Source organism: Pimephales promelas, chromosome 3, assembly GCF_988280905.1.
Source record: "Pimephales promelas chromosome 3, fPimPro1.hap1.1, whole genome shotgun sequence".
NCBI lineage: Eukaryota > Metazoa > Chordata > Actinopteri > Cypriniformes > Leuciscidae > Pimephales > Pimephales promelas.
The window spans coordinates 38,456,433-38,473,112 of NC_142771.1; positions in this window are offsets into that span (position 1 = coordinate 38,456,433).

The following is a 16,680-nucleotide window of genomic DNA, read 5'->3' on the forward strand; positions in this document are numbered from 1 at the left end:
ATTCAAGATGACCTTTGGAAAATGAGCGAAGGCAACTATCTTTCATAACTGCAGAAAATGAGTGGAAAGAATTGCCCTACTCCAAAGACATCTCAGGTTACAACTGTAACCCTAGTTACCTGAGAAGGGAATGAGACGCTGCATCGATGACGCTTTGGGAATGCTCAAAGAGTGACAGGTGGGACAGAGCGTGCAAAGCGAAAGTAACTCGCAATGCTCATAGTCAGCACCCGTTCCAAACAAACAACACATGAATCGTGTGTATCCCCACCTGTAAAGAAATGAGGACAGGGAGGAACACACAATCTAAAGTTATTTGTTCGCCATTATATCTATGCTTGTGACTGATATAGTGACAGACAACAATAAATAAGACAGACAGTATGATCTGGAACAAAAGCTGACATCGGTCAGATTGGATGTGCTTTTATCGTGACGTCAACCGCCCGTGATGTTCACTCTCACCATTGGACTAGTTGACAAGTGCTTCAGACGCAAGCGTCATCGACACAGCGTGAGCTCATGTTTGCTTAACAAAATACTCAAACTCATCAAGCAATCCTAACTTGGGTTTTCTGAGTAACAATGTCATAGTATGTGAATGGTACAGTTTACTAGGTTTTTACAACTAAGTTCAACAAATTGTTGGACATTAAGCAAAGATAACGGAAAACTTGAACAACTATTAGAACAATATGTCTCAGAAAAGTCACCTTTTGTGTTCATCTGGAAAAATAACACAACATATAGATTCTGGAATGATATGGAAGTAAGTAGATACTGATTGATTTTTGGGTCAATGATTCCCTTAAGGCAAGTCAGTTCATTCGGCAGCCATTTTGGTTTTCTTTTCTTTTTTTTTCATGTTTGTACTAAAGTGCAGTTAAATGCTTGATTCTGATTGATTAACATTCTACTCAATCTTCAGAAAACATTACAGTTCAATTATTTCAGTTATTCCAACAGTATACAACAGCAAAATAACCAAGACCCAAAATACACTGACAAAGGAAACAAATATACCAAAAAAAGTATAAAGACAACAGTGTCCATGTTTTCGCACTACATTACCTTTGTATTATCTACTGAAATAGAAAGTCCTACACAGAAGAGTGTTTAAAAAGACAGGAACCTGTCAAATGTCTTAAAATAAAACATCTGAACGATGTCTTGAGGTGTGGTAATAGTATAAGCATGAGCATAATAATTGACTGAATTATGCTTTGCGTCATGGCCTCATTGCCATGGTGTGCATTGTTTTTCCAATAATATCCTGATTATTCAATTATTCCTTACATATTCTATTTCTTAAATGACAAGAATTGTTTATCTATCATTGGGAAGTATGTGTTTCAGATGCTACCAAGGTTCTGTCTATACACATAAACAGTCCCTGGAAATTCTGCAACTAAAAAAAATTGACAGGGTTCAGGGTTTTGTCTGGTTTGCTTCAGCATCTGCGGGACAGAAAGGGAACAAAGCAGCTTTCTCGGTTGATGGTCATTTAAAAGTATCCATCTATTTTGATTAATTTTTGTGTGTATGTGTGTGTGTGTGTGTGCACAAGCAACAAACAGGCCTAAATGAAAAAAAGAAGGAAAACAAAAGAAAAATGTTTAGGGAACAAGTCCTCCCAGTACTGATGACAGCAAAGATGACAGCATCCAGGTGGCACACTTCTGGGGTGGATTGCACCAGACGGGCAATTGCCATGGCAATGCTAACGTCTAGCAGATACTAGAGGTCATCGGAAAAGTGTTGTTAAGGTTGTTTCAGGTCAGTAGACTGATCGAGATTTCATTTTCTCCACGGCCTCATGGGACCCGACAATCCCTCCCACATATAAACGGTGTAGATCACGTCGTGATCAGATAAATCAGATCATGTAGGCCTATGTGTTTATGTAAGTGTCTCTTCATTTCACAAGAGACCTACACCAATGCAAAAGTTCATTTAAGGACAACAAAGCCATTTTCTGTGGTGTAAGTATACTTACCCATGCAGTTAGACAGGATTGTCTAACACAAAACAAGTGCATAACAGGATTAGAAGATCTGCACAGCTTAACGAGTGCAGATCCATGGTCTTATCCTTCTCTTAGGGGCTAATGCTTGGGCCCATTTAGACAAACACTCTTTAATTGGCCCATGACATTCCAACCATGTGGGTGTCCACAATCCTTGAAACAAACTGTTTCACATTCATTGCAACTTTGCAGCTAGTGTCTTTTTTTCACCTTTGACAGTGATGTATTCACACTTGTCTGTACAGTATGTAACCATAGCAACCAATATTTGAAGGTTGCAGGGAAAACATATACCCTTGTCACACAAGCCCAGGATAATGGAGACCAACTAATTAGGCCAAAACAGAACAAATAGTCTGGCGCTTGTACAAAGACAATCATGTTGCAATGTGTCCTTGATTTCTAAGTATGTTTGAGAAGTATGAATAACAAGACACTTTCATTCTTGATTATTCATTCACTCCATTGTTGACAGTTGATGTGAATATTCTGATATTCAGTTTGTGTCTATTCATTAATGAATGAAAAGTAAATCAAATAAGATTAACTATCTGTCTAATTAAATGGATTGTCCTTAAATCAGTATTACTTGAATAATACAAGAAAATAATTCTATATAATGATATACTGTTGACATGTGGCATGCATGTTCGGTCACTTAATGTTGACACATTTTTCAGGTTAAATAAAACAAACATTACTTGCACTATTAAGAAAACAACAACAACAACAACGACATCCAATACAGTGGAATTTTGTATTTTTACATTAACAATGTAATTAATGATCTATTTATTAAAAATAAGTATGATGCAACACACAAAAACGAATGCGGACAAAAGACTTATCATGTGATCAGTACCGAACTTCCAAGAACAAACAAGAGAACGGGTCTTATCGTATCTGTTTTTCAGAGAAAGTGTTCATGCAAGAATGAACTGATGGTAATCAGCTAACCACGCTAGTTATATTTATTGTTGGCTTTTTGTTTGATTTTAATAACCACGTCATGCTACAGAATAAAACACTTTAAATATAATTGCAACTTTATATCACACAATTGCAAGTTTACATAATAAAGTCAGAACTGCAAGATATAAAGTTAGAATTGCAGAATTGAGAGATATAAACTCGCAACTGTATAAGAAGAGTTCAGATGCAAAAGCCTCTAAATGCCATTTGAAATTTTCTTCTTTAATGATGATTTTTATCAAACTTGTATATTTAAGTTCAGTAATTTCACTTAAATAACAATTAATAGGTAATTATCATTGCCATTTAAGTGAAATCACTGAACTTAAATATACAAGCTTGATAAAAATTATCATTCTAGAAGAAAATTTCAAATGGCACTTAGAGGCTTTTGCATCTGAACTCTTCATATTATAATAAAGTCACACTTGTTGTGATAATAAAGTCACAAACTTCAAACTTTTTTCTCATCCAGATTTTTGATGAGGCACTGTCATGCTTGCCTCTTTGGAGGAAACACCCCTGCTGTTAAATTGATACACATGTACTCATGAAGTTACTCTCAAAGATGTTGATCACACCGCATTTTTTTTTTTCAAAGGAGGAAAGATCTATTAATCCAACCATTTTCCATACCTTTTGGACCAAACCTTTCCAAACCTTTTAGTGATGTCCCGAACAAGTTTTTTTGTGTCCCTGATCAAAGTCATTGAATATTAATTATTTTGATATGTTTTATCTTACCTCAAGGGCATCCAAGATGTAGGTGTCTTTGTTTCCACAGTATTTTCAATTTTGACATTTTTCAGTCAAACCGTTGTTATCTATCAGTCATACACTTGAGGCAAAGGGGGTCCACCAAAAAGCATGCACAGAGAAGTCAAAATTAAACATGATTTAATGACTCGTAAATGTAAGTACACATTGATGGTCAAAGACACGAAACAAGCGGTTTTTGTGAGAAAACGAACAGTATTTATATCGTTTTTACCTTGTGTAATCACAGTGATCTGAATCAGTTGTGCAATGTCCAACTGAACCGAACTGAATCAGTTCAATGTTACGCCGGAAGTGATCGCTTGCGTGTGACGTCACTCAATATTTACACGGAGATTTCGGAAGTTTTACCTTTTACTAAACATATTTAGATATACCGAAATCGTCTTCCATTGCGGTTTCCCGTATATCTAAATATGTTTAGTGAAAGGTCAAACTTCCGAAATCTCTGTATAAACAAAGTGTGACGTAGGCGCCCAAGCGATCACTTCCAGCGCATGCGCAGACCGAAGCGCCCGTGCCGTCAGATCATTTTGTCATGGCTATGATTACAAGAGGTAAAACGATATAAATATTGTTCGTTTTCTCACACAAACCGCTCGTTTCGTGTCTTAGGCCATCAATGTGTACTTACATGTACGAGTCATTAAATCATGTTTAATTTTGACTTCTGTGTGCATGCTCTTTGAGGTGAACCGATTGAGGACCCCCTTAGCCTCCAGTGTATGACTGACAGACAACAACGGTTTGACCAAAAAATTTCAAAATTGAAAATGCTGTGGAAACAAAGACACCTACATCTTGGATGCCCTTGAGGTAAGCTAAAACATATCATAAATTAATTTCAAAGTGAACTATCCCTTTAAGTATCTGCCAATACCAAGTCCCAATCTGATCCTTGTATTTCCTAGTGGTTATAGTCAAGGTATTGACTCCCATAGGAGAAATTTGTCTTGGATGGGAGAACTCCTGCAACATCAACCCACAAAAACCAACACATTTAAATTCATAAATAGATACTACTTAGATAACATTAAGACAGATAGATTACTTAGATAACAGTAACACACAACACCCTTAGCTCCATGACATACAATACACCAAATGCAAAGAGTCCACTACAATCTTGGCCTTGTCATGAACAGCTCTTATCATATCATATCATATCACATCATATCAACATATCTTGTAAGGTAGGGAGTGTGTGCATCCCCATGATATTCCCTGCCCCTCTCACCAGGGAACATATTTGAGCTTTCATTTTTAATATTATGCTCCAAAACAAATGAATTCCATACTGTAAAACAGCAACATGACATCATGACTTTTGAGTAAACATACACGCCACTTTTGAGTCAAGTGGCGTGTTATCTCTACACATTTTGAGCTATCCGCGTGTATGCGTGTGTGTCTACACCATTAACATCCGAGTGATTCCGCGTGTCTGTACACGCCGTCAAATGTCCGCGCGAAACGAAGCAAAATGTAGATCTACATCTGGGGAGCGATATTTTTTTTCCCTAGGATGGTAAGGGAACAGTCATAAATGCCATTAACCCCAGTGACGGTTAGGTTTAGGGACGGGGTTGAGGTAAGTCATATATTTATATATACATTAATAACGTTAAGTCAACGGCGTTCATAAACACGCAGAAAAGTGATTATGCGTCTTGATAGCACGCCAAAAATGGAAATATGAATTGCCGTGTCATACACACGCTACTTCATGAGATCAGTCTGAAAACAGACTTAATCTGTTTTCATAATATTCCTATTCAGTCTGAATAATCGTAATATTGTAGAGTGGTGAAATCTTGTTCAATCACTGGACACGTGTATGCCAGTGAAGCTCACTATCGATGTGGACCCCCCAAGTACTTATTATAAGAAGTAACCTTTTTAATTAACTACAACAGAGCTCTGATCCCCCACTGATCTGGAGTCTATGATGATCCCAGATCAGTTTTCTTAGCATTTATCTGCAAGTGGTCGATAAAGCAAGGTCATCATTAGAGAGCGTACATTTGTGGCTCATACAAAACTCGTGCAGCAGACACACGTGGGACAATTAAACGAGCGTGCCATTGGTACATATTCTAAGTGTCTACAAGCCATGCAACGGATTTGGTATAAAATTGCAGAGAAGAAATAAGTAATAAGATCCTGGTTGATGAGGGATGATCTTGCAGCACTGTTTCAGCTGTGCGCTCCTATTCTTTGTCGCTAGGTAAATCAAGAGCTGTCAGTCTGAGCGATCAAACCAATCCAAGCGCCAAGCTGTAAAAGAGTGTCCGATTGGTCTTTACACATCGTCCCTAGCCACTATGCCTATACACCAGTGAAATACACTCACCTAAAGGATTATTAGGAACACCATACTAATACTTAGTTTGACCCCCTTTTGCCTTTTAGAACTGCCTTAATTCTACGTGGCATTGATTCAACGAGGTGCTGAAAGCATTCTTTGGAAATGTTGGCCCATTTTGATAGGATAGCATCTTGCAGTTGATGGAGATTCTTGGGATGCACATCCAGAGCGCAAAGCTCCCGTTCCACCACATCCCAAAGATGCTCTATTGGGTTGAGATCTGTTGACTGTGGGGCCATTTTAGTACAGTGAACTCATTGTCATATTCAAGAAAACAATTTGAAATAATTCAAGCTTTGTGACATGGTGCATTATCCTGCTGGAAGAAGCCATCAGAGGATGGGGACATGGTGGCTATTAAGGGATGGACATGGTAAGAAACAATGCTCAGGAAGGCCGTGGCATTTAAACGATGCCCAATTGGCACTAAGGGGCCTAAAGTGTGCCAAGAAAACATCCCCCACACCATTACACCACCACCACCAGCATGCACAGTGGTAACAAGGCATGATGGATCCATGTTCTCATTCTGTTTACGCCAAATTCTGACTCTACCATCTGAATGTCTCAACAGAAATCGAGACTCATCAGACCAGGCAACATTTTTCTAGTCTTCAACTGTCCAATTTTGGTGAACTCTTGCAAATTGTAGCCTCTTTTTCCTATTTGTAGTGGAGATGAGTGGTACCCGGGGGGGTCTTCTGCTGTTGTAGCCCATCCGCCTCACGGTTGTGTGTGTTGTGGCTTCACAAATGCTTTGCTGCATACCTCGGTTGTAACGAGTGGTTATTTCAGTCCAAGTTGCTCTTCTATCAGCTTGAATCAGTCGGCCCATTCTCCTCTGACCTCTAGCCTCAACAAGGCATTTCCGCCCACAGGACTGCCACATACTGGATGTTTTTCCCTTTTCACACCATTCTTTGTAAACCCTAGAAATGGTTGTGTGTGAAAATCCCAGTAACTGAGCAGATTGTGAAATACTCAGACCGGCCCGCCTGGCACCAACAACCATGCTACGCTCAAAATTGCTTAAATCACCTTTCTTTCCAATTCTGACATTCAGTTTGGAGTTCAGGAGATTGTCTTGACCAGGACCACACCCCTAAATGCATTGAAACAACTGCCATGTGATTGGTTGATTAGATAATTGCATTAATGAGAAATTGAACAAGTGTTGCAGATAATACTTTAGGTGAGTGTATAGTCAGACATTCATATAACAAAATATTCTGGGGGCCATGAAATTATTTTGAAAATGAACAAAAATGCTGATAGTCTCAAAGTCCCACCTCCACTTACCTGATTGGTTACAAGGTAGTGTGTGAACTGTGTTTTTGAGACTGTCTTAGGTTCACTGCATTTTAAAGAGAAAATACTCAGCAATGGTGTTAACTTATCAATGCACATGGTTTGAATTCAAACATATTAAAAACATCACATAGACATTTAAACAGCATTGAAAACTTGAAACTTGACTTAATCTGCCCCGATACCGATCCTTGAGATCAGCTTGGAACATCCCTATGTTTGTACAATGTAGGATCGCAGAAAAACTCCTGTTTACAATTTTATTTTCATAAATGTATTCAATTACTGTTGAGATTTATTCTGATCTGAGGAATCGCCCTACTTTTCAGCAAAGAATGAGAATGAGAGAGAAGCCCAAGTCACTCAGGAACACATGCGGATTGGTAAGAATAGGGATTCGCACTGGGAATGCTCCAGGCAAAGACATCGCCTCAGGCTACGACAGTGGGAGCTAGAAACCCACCAGAGACCGGCGTCTGTTTCATCACACTCAGAGACTCCAAAGGGTTTGTGTTCCAGGGGGACAATGATCCCCAGAGGACCACTCACAGCAGCAACTCCAACTCAATCCTTTACCTCCTCCTCATCGTTAATCATCTCTGTAATCTCAAGATGTGGTTTGCAGCTGTAGCTTGAGCTAAGGGAAAATAGATGCTAATACCTACGGGTGGCTGATTAACCGGTTAAATATAGCGGCACTTTTTTAATCAGTTGAAATTCAAGCATCATTTCTTTGAGTTTGCCATTTCAATGAGCTGTACTTCATTACAATAGTCTACTTTAAACATTCTACTAACTATGAGTAACTTTGCAACTATAACTTTGATTAATTTGCAAAGACAAGTCAACCAACTCCGAGTATTAGTAGACTGTTAGGTTACGGTTAATAGAAAAAGTTGGCTTAAACAACAGTTACTTATAGTCAGTAGAACGTCTGTTGGGGAGCATCAAAATAAAGTGTTAGCAGATATTAAGCAGACAGTCTACTAATAATCTACTTGGGCCTGAAACGATTAGTCGACAATAAAAAATTGTCGACAAATATTGTTGTTGTCGAGTAGTCGTTTGATCTCACGTGACCTAATGTAAGGGAGTGCAATATCGCGATTTGACCGCTATGGCGCTTTTGGCACTAGAGTACTATATAATGCAGCCCTTTACAAATGCTATTGTGGTAAAAGAAAAAACAGCGCAAAATATGACAGGGTGCAAACGAATCCGATTCCGAACTAGCAAGGTTTGGGAAAGTTTCACCAAACTTAAAACCAAGAATGCTGTTGTGTGCAATACATGCAAGGCGGAACTTGCTTTTCACTGGAACTTTCATGTTGGAGCACTTAAAGAGGAAACATCCCGGCAAAAAAAGGAGCCGGTGAGAATTGATTGTTCTCCAGCTGAAGCTAACTAGCTAGGATATACTAATGCAATTCGGTTGTTAAGTCGTGACGTAATCACACTCTGATAATACTGTTTTCGGGTCCAAATGCTGGGTCCTCTCTATCTGCTTACCGCTTTTGCCCGAGTTTTAACATGCCGCAGTGCTGTGTCCCATGTTGTTTAAATAGATCGGAGTTAAAAAAAAAACAAGTGACATTCAACTGTCATTCTACCGCTTTCCCTGTGACGAGAAAGAAAAGAGAAAATGGCTGCAGTTGATAAGGTAAGTTACAATTCTTTCCTTTATCCCTAACACCCACTGGCGCTGAAGCGAAGCCAGTCCTTTAAGAAAAGGGCTTACTCTAACGTTATGGGTTGTAACGTTAAGATATGGACGAGCGGAGCGCTTGGACCCGGAGGAGGCTAAACGTCACGCGTGACGTCAGACTTAACAACCGAATACTACTAGTAATAATAATATCATCAATAATAATATAATTACAGTAATGTGATGATATATTTAGCATAGAATAAAGCTTGATCGACCTTCGGCTGATCGGCTGTTTTTATTATTGTATCACTATTAGGTATATGGTCTTATCTAGGGCTGTTGCGGTAACCGCAATATTGTAGTACCGCGCTTCTGACAAGTCAACCGCAGAGGATTGCACGTAACCGCAGCAACCGCGATATTAACGTGTTTTTTTTTATATAAGGCTATACCCTTCTTGTTTTGAACTTAATGCATGTGTCTTGAATGTTAAACAAGTTCATAACGATAACAAGACTGTTTATCACGGTGATGTGTAGCCTACAGGCTTCACACAGACAGTGAATGAAAAAGATCGGCAGAGCGCGTCACGCGCTGCGCGTGCAATTACCTGCGTCTGTCTTTGAAGTCGTGAAAAGCTTGTGTCAAAGGGAAGCGAAAAATTTGTCGCATCATAACGTTCTCTTCACGGGTATTTTCCCATAAATGCGCGTCAGCAGCAGCTCTTGTCAGCATCCCACAACACAAGGAAGCCGAAATAAAATCAGTGAGTCACGCATTGAATCAATGGGTCTCTAATAAGTGAAGCATCAGCTTCAGCATTGCCTATGCGACGCATTGCTGCTCAGCTGAGCCTTGAAAAGTTGAATCTCAGAGTTAAAAATAAATAACATCTTGTTGAATAAGCTTTTTTAAACGTGTTCGTTGAATGAACGGTTCAATGACTCGCTCAAAGTCCGTTGTCATAACAATATGCGCGCTGAGTGAAAGTCTTTCAATGCGCATATACTGTAGACGCTGTTTAGTTTCGGTTACATTGGTTACTGAAAATGTCCTCGTTTTTGTCCACATCGTAAACATTATTTATATAGCAACAAAAACATATAAATTAAATAAATAAATGGCGGTAATACCGATATTGAGCCACTCAACATTACCGCAAGGGAAATTCCATAACCGCGACAGCCCTAGTCTTATCACTTGCCTGTATTTTGTTTTATAATCATGAAGATTTACAAAAGGAGATGTTAGGAAGAATATCATGGCAGTTACTTTTTCTTTTTCATACGGTAAATTAAAAGGTGAATGAGAACGTCTCTGTCAGCTCAATTGTCATGTAAAAAAAAGAAAGAAAAAAAGATTGTAATTTTATATGTATAATAATGGTTTACAGATTAATATTTTACCATTCTTTGTGTCCTGAAGTAAATATACCTTTTTCTGTTTCAGTTCTAAGAAAAGCAGTGGGCCAATTAAACAAGAGAGAATGCTTATAGAGCATTCCCAGATAGCAAACTGACATTGAATCAACTTGGAAATATGACATCGAAACAACGTTGATCTGACATTGTTTTGCTCATCGAATTAACGTTGAACCAACGTCAGACGCGTCATTCTTTCAAAACTAACGGAAAATCAACTTGAAATCAACGCGTTGTTTCAACGTTATGAAAGCAAACCAATTTTCGATTTTCATTTAGCTTTGAAGAATGCCGCGTCTGACGTTGGTTCAACGTTAATTCGATGAGCAAAATCAACGTTGTTTCAATGTCATGAGAGACGTCGTTTCCACGTTGATTCAATGTCAGTTTGCTGTCTGGGTTTGTGTTTGATTTGAGTTGGATTGAAATCTGAAAACTTAAAGAGAACGACCTGTTTAGTTGGCTCCAGTTCATTAAAACAATATTTCAAAACCTGAACTGATTTTCCTTTTTTATATTATAGGAAGAATATGTATAACTCAATGTTTTAACTAATTGAAAAAGCTGAATAATCGTTCCAAACTTGCCGATTAGCCGGCAAAATAATCGCCGATTAGCCGATTAATCGTTCTAATAATCGGTAGATTAATCGATTATCAAAATAATCGTTTGTTCCAGCACTAATCTACTGAGAGTTAGTTGACATAGTTGCAAAGTTACTTTTAGTCAGTAGAATGTCTTATCAAAATAAAGTGTTACCATTGAATCTTTATATTGAGTTGAATGCAAAAACAAAAACATACATAGTCAATGAAATACAATACAATAGGTAACAGCTACACTATTTTACGGTTCAATTCTCGCTATTAAGATTTATTACTGGTCTTTACCATATAAAGGGACTTGCTGTTAACAAATTTTTACAACACTTTAGCATTTTTACACCCTTTTCCTATTAAAATTACGATCATTTCAAACATGCCTCTATGATTTATAATGGGATCTGTTTCATGGAATCACCATCACCACTTCTACTGTTGCACAGGTCTATAATCTTCATTCGGGCAGTAATAGAGGTCTTCAGGAAACTGCTGCAAGCTATTTGAATGCCACAGACCGTGATTACAATTCAAACAGGGATAATTGAAATGTGTCTGGACAGCAGTTAGGGTAAAACTTATGCCCTCTTTATTCGACTGTCAAGGTATGGGAAGAACTTTCAATTAAACCGTGTGGATTGTGGCCAACAAACGGGAGAAGAGTGCAAGGCTGACTACTGGCCTGACACTTGTCTGAGGTGGGAAGATTGATGGTGGCGCTTTTAACATTTTAGAAGGGGCTCACCCTCCGTTAAAAAGGGAGCACTGAGGGAAATGTCAGCGAATGAATGCAGTCAGCTCGGAAATCCTCAGTGGAACAACAGCAACATCGATCGGACAAATTCAGGAAAACAAGAGCGGGTTTAGAAAAGCCAAAGACAAACACAAGGGACCTGGATTAAATTGAGGTTCAAATAATAATGCTTTTACAGCCTTAAACACAGAGCCATGGACGACACTGCAGCTCTGTTCCAAAACCGGCTCGTGTAGTCAGATCTAAACAGCAAAAGGTCAACGTTGCAGCTTGTTCTGGCCAAGAACCGCCCACTTAAACAGAAAGAGAACGGCTTACCAACATATAAAGCAAACAGTGCAACTCTATTGTCAGAAAGTACAGTTTAGCATACTTTACACTTATTACACAAATAATATACTTTAAAATGAACTGAACAAACACTTAATTGCAATTCAGTGAATAGGTATTTTAGTTTAAATAAAATAAAATTAGTTTAACTTCTTTTTGACTCACTTAATTGGGACTTAAGTTCATATTTATATAACATGACTACGGTTGGGTATCGAGAATCGAGTATCGATTGGAACCGAGACTAACTTTTCGTTTTTCCCGGAATCGTTCAAAAGTTAAAATTTCGATTCCTAGTTTCGATATTCACAGTCCGCCGAGCGGAAGAAGAAACCGCTGAACAACACCAACGAAGAAGCGTCTAACGGAAGTGTTGGCATAACCACGTGAGTCGAACATGAGTACCTTACGTCGGAGATCCAAAGTGTGGCTTCACTTTTCTAAAAATAACGAAATCTCGGCAAAATGCAAAATTTGTGACAAAGGAGTATTTTTACAGAAGGAGTATTTCCTTCAGAATGGATTTTTTCCTTCAGAAAGGCCGTTGGTTAGCAAGGTTAGCTAAACTTTTTTGACCCTGCCTCTTAAAAGAATCGGAATCGAGAATCGTTAGGAACCGGAATCGAAACAAGGAATCGGAATCGGAATCAGAATCGTTCAAATTCAAACGATACCCAACCCTAAACATGACATCATGACTTTTGCGTAAACGTAGGTTACTTTCAAGTCAAGTGGCGTGTTACGCATTTTGACGCATGTCTACGCCGTTAAATGTCCGAGTGATTCCGCGTGTTTGTAAACGCTATTAAATGTCTGAGCGAAAAGAATCAAAATGTAGATTTGCATCTGGGGAGCGATATTTTTTTTCTTTGGATGGTAGGGGAACACTCATAAATGTTATTAACCCCAGTGACGGTAGGTTTAGGGACGGGATTGGGCTAAGTCATACAGTAATGTAACGTTACGTCAACGGCGTTCATAAACACGCTGAAAAGCGATTATGCGTGGAAATACGAATTGCCGTGTCATACATACGCCATTTCATGAGATCAGTCTGATTTATATGTAGTTGTATAATTACGTCTTTCAAATATGGTTAAAGTGTACTGATGGATGTACTGACAAGCATTTATGGTACACTAAAATATACTTTAAAGGGTTAGTTCAACCGAAAACTGAACTTATCCAATTATTTACTCATCCTCGATTCATCCTAGGTGTATATGGCTTTTATCTTTCAGCCGAACACAATCAGAGTTATATTAAAAAAATGACCTTGGCTCTTCTCAGATTTATAATGGGAGTGAATAGAGCCTGAGCATCTGAAGCTCAAAAAAGAGCATTCATCCATAATAAAAGTAATCCATACGACATCTTTGTAAGAAACGTATAACTTTATCAACTACAATCACTGATTTCCAATAACGGTCGTACACAAGTCCAGTTCTGACGGAGGAGTGACCTCTGACCTGAAACATGAGTTATCAGGCTGACTTATCACAGTTGATCCCAAAATTAAAGGAGTAGTTCACTTTTGAAAAAAAATTGTGCTAATAATTTACTCACCCCCATGTCATCCAAGATGTCCATGTCTTTCTTTCTTCAGTCGAAAAGAATTTAAGGTTTTCGATGAAAACATTCCAGGATTTTTCTCCATATAATGGACTTCAGTGGGAACCAAACGGCTCAAGGTCCAAAAGACAGTTTCAGTGCAAACTGCTCAAAGGGCTTTAAACGATTCCAGACGATGAATAAGGGTCTTATCAAGCGAAATGATCGCTCATTTGTTAAATAAATAACAAAGTTTAAGTTTAATAAGCTCAAATGCTTGCTTTGCTCTGTACTGCAATGCACGTTCGTGACTCTCCTGTTCGAACTCGTTCATCAAAATGAACAAATCTTCCAGTCAATTCGTTTGTTGAATGAACCAAATCACTCGGAAAAAGATTTGTTAATTTTGATGAACGAGTTCGAACAGGAGAGTCACGAAAGTGCATCACAGAACAGACCAAGGCGACCATTTGAGCTTATAAAATTAAACTTTGTTATTTATTTATTAAATGAGAGATCGTTTCGCTTGATAAGACCCTTATTCATCGTCTGGAACAGTTTGCAGTTTGCACTGAAAGTGTCTTTTGGACCTTGAACCGTTTGGTTCCCATTGAAGTCCATTACAGTATGGAGAAAAAAGCTGGAATGTTTTCATCAAAAACCTTAATTTCTTTTCGACTGAAGAAAGAAAGACATGGACATCTTGGATGACATGGGGGTGAGTAAATAATCAGCAAAGGTTTTTTTCAAAAGTGAGCTACTCCTTTAAGTTAGCATGTTGCTAAGCAAACCACGCTACATGTGCAAATACACATACACCCAATGCAGTGCCTAACTTTCAGAGAGGTTCATAGATCCTGGACGAGCAACAGTATGTGCACTATTTTGGTGGTTAAAGTGTAATTGTGTTTGTGTAACATGGCTACAGTGCAGAGATGCTGTTTACAAGCATTTGACGACCTGAACTACATTCTCAAGACAGATCAGAGATATATATTACAGACTACCACACCAGGGACAAGTGCATGATCCGGCATCAGTCTCCTCTCAGCACAACACTCATTAAACAGCCACAAATCAATAACAATGGCTTCAGGAGGTTTGGCTGGAGACCAGGGCGACCCTGCGTGTCAGCGGCAGTCGTCCCCAATTACCTTCTCTTTACTTCATTCCTGTTAGATGTCATCTCAGATATCCCACTGCCAATGCAACAGTGCCTTATTTCACTAGCCAGTGTTATCCTGGTAGCCTAATCCAATGGCAATTGATAACACTCATATGTATAATGTTAATTACAAAGCAAAGTTTCCCTTTTTTCTTTATGCACCATGTCGTAGTACTAAGCGCTATAATAACGCAGTCCATTTCCATTTACTCGACGACAAGACAAGGACTCAAATTTGCCCCGTTTTCGACTCCATATTTTCTATGACAAGTCGAGAACGGCTCATTCGAGCCCAAGTCCGGGCCTAAATCCAAATGCTCTTGAAAAAATTATCTTGGACTTGAACTTGGACTACAACACCGTTATCTATATAAAACAAATGGCCAGAAAAGGTAGAATGATGATAGGCTACTATTTCCAAAAAACATACTAATACCACGTTTTGGTGGCAATTCACCAGAACTCTTTGACACGTTATAACTTCAAACTACAAATAGCTTTCCATCATACCTATGTTCATACTCCAACAGCAGCACAAGCATCCAGCTGATGAGTTTATGGAAATTACACTATGTAAATCAGTCTGCAGCTCTCACTGCTATATGAAGATGAGAGACACATAAAACCAATTTGAGCACAAGAGAGCTCACAGATACCATAAGACTTCATTATCATAACTTATTACTTTGTCTTTGCATATAATTCACAAAGAGTGTAACCAGAGTTGAAGAGTGGATATGCAGACACCACAGGATGAATTTCAGGCCTACCTGAGAGATGCTTGCTTTCGTCCCCATAACACAGTAAAATTGACTTTGACTTCAGGATTTGATTAGGTCTCTTATATTTTCATGAGGCGTGCAAACTAACCCATCAAAACAGAAGCACAGTCCAAACCTAAAACATGTTGAGATCTACAGCACTCTCTCTCATCGATTGTTTTGGGTTGACTCGCTGACTGAAATTGAAGTAACGTGGCTCCATCTAGTGGAGACGACAAATACGAGCACTTCAGAAAAACAACATTCACCCAAAAACCAAGCATACAGTATAGTCACAAGAATAGCTATTCTCGCTAGAAATGAAGTGACAGTTTGAAACAATTGGGGAGAAATAAACATCTTAAAACTGAACTGCAACTTTCAGATGCCATTTTACCCCTTTTAACTGCCACAAAACTGGACACACACACACACACACACACACACACACACACACACACACACACACACACACACACACACACACACACACACACACACACACACATATATATATATATATATATATATGGTATACAGTGTTGTGCAAGTTACTTCCAAACTGTAATATATTAGGTATTACTTGTTACTGTTATTTAAAAGTAATTCATTACCTTACAATATTACTGTCTTAGAATTGTAATGCGTTACATTACTCATGTATTACTTTTGAGTTACTTTCACCAAAATAACTAAGTAAAACTTAACTTTGGGGCTGTAACGATATGCAATATGAAACCGAAATCGCGATTCGCCACACGACTCAGATCCACGAACCTACAGAATCGCGACGTACCACTTCCAACTCCAGCGTTATTCTCCTTACCGTCCAGATCCAATGCTGCCTTATCTTTAAATTAGGCTATTAGTATTTGAAGTTAACATTATAAAATACGTAGACCTACACCACAAAACTAGTTGAGGAAAAAATATTTAAAATTGGGGAAGTCCAGCATTATGGACATTACATTTGCAGTCAAAACTTGAAATAAAAATTCTC